The sequence below is a fragment of the Pteronotus mesoamericanus genome, unplaced genomic scaffold (genome assembly GCF_021234165.1).
Source record: "Pteronotus mesoamericanus isolate MK-2021 breed Mesoamerican mustached bat unplaced genomic scaffold, CSHL_Meso_final contig_52, whole genome shotgun sequence".
NCBI classification, from domain to species: Eukaryota; Metazoa; Chordata; class Mammalia; order Chiroptera; family Mormoopidae; genus Pteronotus; species Pteronotus mesoamericanus.
The window spans coordinates 490,966-497,289 of NW_026555189.1; positions in this window are offsets into that span (position 1 = coordinate 490,966).

Sequence of the window (6,324 nt, forward strand, 5' to 3'; positions counted from 1 at the left end):
GTCAGAGGTCGAGGTGTCAGCAGGGCTGCGCTCCCTTTGGAGGCTCCAGGGGAGGGTCCTTCCTGCCTCTCCCAGCTCCTGGGGCTGCTGGCGGTCCTTGGTATTCCTTGGCTTGTAGACGCATCTCTCTAGCCTCTGCGTTTATCGCTCTATGGCCTTCTTCCCTCTGGGTCTGCGACCCTATTTCCCTCTTCTTATAAGGATGCTGTAGTTCGATTAGGGACCAGCCTAATTCCTTATGACTTCATCTTAAGTTACTTAATTAGGGTCTGCAAAGATCCTGTTTTCCAAATAAGGTCACATTCACAGGTTCCAGGGAGTAGGACTTAATGTTTCTGGGGTATACAACACAACACACAGGCCAGAGAGCCCTGCTTTGGGGTGCCGGGGTGAAAGACATGGGGTGAGGGTAGCGTGCAGTAGAGGAGAGCCCAGAAAGGGACTTCGGGTGGCGCCCACGGGGGATGGAAGAGGACTCAGGCTGGCCCTCGGCCAGGGCACAGAGAATGCAGAATTCTGGCCGGTGACTGTGAGGTGCCCAAGGAGAATGCCCCCAAATGGCCACACGACCATGCGCCTGGCCCATGCTCCAGCAGGGGCCCCCTGAGCAGGGCCCCCTTTCCTTCCCCAGCTGGACCCGAAGAGCCTGGAAGCCGAGTGCACCATTTGTTCACGGTCTCCTGCCGACCCCCAAACAATCCTGCAGGGCAGGGCCACGCCTGCAGTGGCCCTGAGGGCGCCAAGGGTCCGCCCTGGGGCTGGGGCAGGGGAAACAGGTGGGGGTGGGGAGAAGGGGCGGCGAGGTAGCCAGGGGTCCAGCCGCTCCCCTGTGTTGCTGTGCTTGCCAGCACAGACCCCGTGTGGGCCCGGGGACGTCCTGGGTGTTGCTGGATTCAGGCCACTCTTTCTCTACCTCTGGATGTCTGACCTTCCAGAACATCTCCCTCAGGTAGGTTCTGTGTGTTATGTCATGTAATATGCATGTGGCCATGTGAAGTTGGTGGTGATAGACCGTTTTTTGTTTGTTTTGTCCAGCTTGTCCATGTGTATTTTCTTTTGAGCTATAATTCACATACCAAAAAAAAACACCCTTTTAAAGTGTATAACTCAGTGGATGTTAGTTGATGGGCAGAGGTGTGTAGCCATCACCAGTATCTAATTCAGTCCATCACCCCCGAAACAACCCCGCACCCATCAGCAGGTGCTCCCCACTTTCTCTCCCCCCGTGTCTGGCAGCCACAAACCTGCTTTCCATCTCTGCGGGTTGGCCTCTCTGGACATTTCATATAGATGGACACTACGTGGCCTTTTGTGTTTGGCTTTTTTGGCTCAGCCTAATGTTTTCATACTTGTCTATTTTACAGGCAAGGCAACTGAGGCTTGGAAAAATCCAGGCCGCCTGCCCCGAGAGGTAGAGTTAGGGATGGGACTGACTTGGGGTTGAATTCCCTCGTCTGCTTCCTTTCCACTTCACACTCCACTCCTCGAGCGGCCACGGGGGTGGGACCTGCTGTGCCTGAGCCCAAGGGCGGGGTGCACCCCCTGCCCTCTGCCACCCTGGCTGCTGGTGGAGGCAGGAAGCTGTGGTTGCAGGTGTAGACTCTGACCCAGCGAGGGGGACACAGGGCCCTTGTCCCCTGCCCCACCCCATGTTCGGTGGCCAGGGCACCCTCCCGGACAAGGATGTGTGTTAGGGCAGAACTGCTGCACTGGAGCATTTATCACCCTGGCGCCAGCAGTGAGACTGTTCGGTCACTTGTCTATTAGTTGCGCCCTGAGCGCTTCCTGAAAGTGCTGCGGTGCTGGCCAGGCAGGCCGGGACTGTGCCAGGGCCATTCGCAGAGAGTCATAGATAAGAACAGAGCGTGACAGGCTAAGGGTTGTGCCAGAAAAGCAGACAGAATTGGCTTAGGAGTTAGAGACTATTGGCTTTAAACACTGGCTCTACCATTTGCTATCTCAAGATCTTCCAAGAATCAGTTTCTCCACCAGCAAAACAGAGCAGGCTTATTGTGTATAATGCGATGTGGGCTTACTGTGAGGATTAAAGTAAATATACTTATAGCAGCTAGTGGAGAAGCCAAACAATAGTAGTTTTATTTCCAGAAAACCTAGGTTGACATTAGCAGGTAAACACTGAGCTTCCTGGCAGCCAAGGAAAAAAGGGAAATATAAGGACACTAAGTCTCACCCCGAATCAGGAAAGCACACCATGAAGGAAGTAGAATGGCACTAAGTGCTAAAAAGAGTGGAGGTAGTGCTCTTTAAGAGGTGACAAGTATCACCACTGGGGGCAATAGTGTGCATCTCCATCTGTGACAGGTACAGATGTAATCCTCATAAGATTGAGCCTCAAATCAACCATCATAATGCAAAAAATATAAAGAAATACCAGGTGGAATGTCACCCTTGATGTCTGACTTACTAAAGGAAAATATGAGCTCTGCCTTGGACTGTCCTGCTCCAATACTAACTGGTTCCCTCGAGTTTTTGACAGCCGCTAAATAAAGGAAGGGCTGAAGTGGCATCCTTGGACTTCAGGCATGGGCTCTGGGACTGGAGATTGGAGCCAACTCTGCCTGCACTTTGCAGCTGTGTGACCTTAGCCAGGCCTGTCCCCCCTCTGAACAGCCCTGTGTCCTCAGGATGACAAGGCTTTTCTGAGCCTGGGCATTCTTCCTCAGCCCTGGGTGAGTGGCCAACCTCTTCCCTCTTCCCTCCGGAACCTTGGTTTAGGTCCTCTTTAGTCTCCTCTCACACAAAGATGAGGAAGGCCCCTCCCTTTCAAGATAGCCATGAGGATGAGCTGAGGTATACCTGCAAAGCCCGTGGTGCAGAGCCTAGCCTGGCCTGTCACAAGTCCCTGGTCAGCAGTGACACCTGTGCTTGAATGGAAAGACCTAAATGAACGTGAAAATGGCCGAGTGACGTTCTGTAGTCCAAGTGACTTGTTCTGCTCTGAGCGGCATGGGCTGCAAGGGGGTCTGGGTTTCCTGAAGAAGCTCCTTTCCACTGGCTCAGGTGCCCCCAAGTAACTGCGCAAGGACACCAGCCCAGGGGGCTGCTGGCCCCGCACGTCTATGGAGTTGCCCACCTCCCACACCGGGCTGCCCCGCGTGCCTCCCGAGGAAGGGTTGGGTTTTGACCTGGACATGGCAGAGGTGTGGATCAGCCATTGAATGCAGGTGGTCAACTCTTCTGTTTGGGCAGGTGAGTTGACTGAGATTTTTCTTTGTCGTTAATTGAGAGGAAATTCATGTAACATCGGTGTACCATTCAGTGGCATTTGGCACATTGCTGTGTGGCCCCCACCTGCATCGAGCTCCGAAACACGGTCATCACCCCCAAGAAACCACATACCCACTAGCAGTCCCTGCCTCCCACCTCTTCCCCCAGCCCCTGGTGATCAAGAATCTTTGTTTCTATCGAAGGAACTATTCTAGACATTTTGTATGAATGGGGTCATACGTATGTGGTCCCCTGTGTCTGGTTTCTTTCACTTGGAATAATGTTTTCAAGGCTCATCCATGTTGTTGTATGTGTCAGTGCTTCGTTCCTTTTCACGGCTGAATAATATTCCATTGTATGGATAGAGCACATTTAATGTGTCCATCAGTTGATGGACATTTGGGTTGTTTCTACCTTTTGGCCATTGGGAACAGTGCTGCTAGGAACACCTACACACTTGCTTCAATGTGTCTTTTCAATTCTTTTGGGCTTACTACATACAGATATACCCAGGAGTGGATTTGCTGGTCAGACAAAATTTTGTCTTTAACTGTTTGAGGACCCAGATTGGGATCTTAATGTATTAGCCTGAAGCTGTTTCTCCCCCATGTATCTACGCCGTGTGCACAGTGGTTAGGACACAGGATCGGAAGCAGATAGCTCTGGGCTTGGATGTGTGGGCCCCCTGGTGAGTTACTCGCCCTCTCTGTGTCCCTCTTTCCCCACCTGCTCATCGCAGGATGGCGCAGGCGGCCCTGAGGGAGACGGTGCCTTCCAAGTGCCTGACTCCACGCCTGGCTCCGTAGTGTAAATTAAGTGGGAACGCTCATACCTTTTAGGGTTGAAATTTGTTCTCTTCAGAGCCTATTTCCGCCCACTCAGAATCGAGGAGGCTCTAAGTCGCTTGTGGGCTGCACTCAACAGAGAGGCTACGGTGAGGGGAGAGCTCAGGCAGGCAGGCGCGATGTGTGGCAGGAGCGCAATGTGCCAGCTGACAGCGCCCCTCGGTTGCACCCCGAAGAGCCTCGGCCCCCTGCAATAGTACTTTTTAAACAGCTGAGCGGATGGGGACTGCACTAGCTTCGGGGTGAGGGGGGACCGGGGAAGCCACTCTTATGCTGCTGATGCTGCCAGCAGGACCCAGTTAAGTGTTCCCATGAGCCAGGCAGTTCCTGATCTTCAAAGTAGGGGTGTTCTGCCCATTTTACAGATGAGGAAGAGGCTCTGAGAGTCTGGTTGCAAGGAAAGTCGGCTCAGAGGTGCCCCGCTGGGACCTGAATCTGCTTTTTACTCTTCCCACAGGCCCGCCTTGTTTTACTGGGTTTGCACGAGTGGCTGGCCCCAAACCTTGTGAGGAGGTGGTTGGCAGGTGGCGGGACCCCGGTGGGAGGGACCTGCCTTGGAGAGTTGGGGCGGCCACATTCCAGGCAGGCGGAGGAGGCAGGGCAGGGCAGCGGAGACCTCGCCCAGTGTGGTGGCTTTAGTAACAGCCCCATCTCACAGGCTGGCTGCCCCAGGCTCAGAGCAGGAGGTGGAAACAATCACAGCCCGAGTCCTGCCTCCCTCCTCGGGGCTCCCGCTGTCCCCAGGGCACTGCTCCCATCTTAGGGCCTGTCTGTCACCTTCCTTTCTCCTCCCCAGGCCTCTGCTGCTCTCAGTATCTGCCCCCGCCTGCTCCTTCTCCATCCCACTTTAGGAGAGGGACCCAGGGCTCTCTCCTTTGTCCCTTGAGATTTTTGTGTATGACATCCTTCCTGCTAATCAAGACAGGGAATCAGAAGCGAGGGTATCACAAAGGTTCCAGAACAGGATTTAAGCATTATTTCAGGTCCAGGATTTCAGTGTCCTGCCTGCTTGGAAGAACTCACTGACAGGTGTGCAAGGAAGATGAACTCTGCCCAGAGGCCTGGCCTTTGTGCTCAGCTCCTGGCAGGTGACCCCCTAGGACCTTGGACTGTCCTTCCTCATAAGAGTCTTTGTTTACCTGGGCCCCTCGGGCCAAGTGGGACCAGCCCAACCTTCCGAGGGGCTGGAGGTCAAGGTCAGCCATGTCTACATGACCAACCCCAATGAAAACTCCGGTCATCAAGGCTCTGGTGAGAGCATCCCCGGTGTGTGGGACTCTGTGCATAATGTCACCCATCAGTGCCGGGAGAAACGGGTGCTCTCTGTACCACCCCTCTGGGAGGGGACAGCTCAAGGCTGCGAACCTGGCGTCTCCTGGTCCTGGCTCAGGTCACGCGCCTGCCTCTTCTTCCCTTTGCTGAGTGTGGCCTGCATCCTTTTGCTGCCGTGATCTGCAGCTATGCGCATAATGGCTTCGATGAGTCCTGTGAGTCCTTCTCATGAATTATTGAAACTGAGGGTGGTTTGGGGAACCCTGAACTTTGTAACAGGCATGAACTTATTTGTTAAAATGTGTACCTCAGGCTTATTGCCTCCGTTTTACAGACAAGAACACTGAGGCTCCGGTGACCTGGTCCAGGGTCCCTGGCTAATAAATTAGGGGCCCGGGGCCCATGCGTCCCAACAGCCTCCCTCCTCCGGCTAGCATCAGCTGGAGAAGGGGAACAGAAACACACAGCACGCGGCTGTCCCCAGCTGGAGTTTATTGGGTGCTTGTTGCGGCAGCGGCCGTTCGCCTGGTGCGGCACTGGCTATGTGGGCCCTCCTGCCGTGCAGACCTAGGGGACTCGGCACAGGCCTAGGCGGGGCACTACGGGGTCTTGGCTTCTATCAGGTAGAGGAACGTCAACCAGGAGTGGAAGAGACGGAGGGAGAGGCGGGATCTGCAGAGGGGGTGAGTGTCGCTGAGGTCGGAGTGGGCCAGTGTGGTGGGGGCTGGGCATGCGTGGCCATGTGGTTGGGGTGAGGGGTGAGGGAGCTGGCTCCAGGAAGCCTCCCTGTCCCTGTCCCGTCCCCGCAGGCTCTGGCTTCAGCAGGGCCCGGCCACTCAGACGCTGCTCTGACAATAGGGCTGGGGGGATGCCGGGGAGAGGGGTTCGCCTTCACCTCAAACAGTGGGAAAATACACTCTTGTTTGGAAGTATATTGAAAAGACAGCTCATATACCAAAGTTTCTAGAAAAGAAGGGGC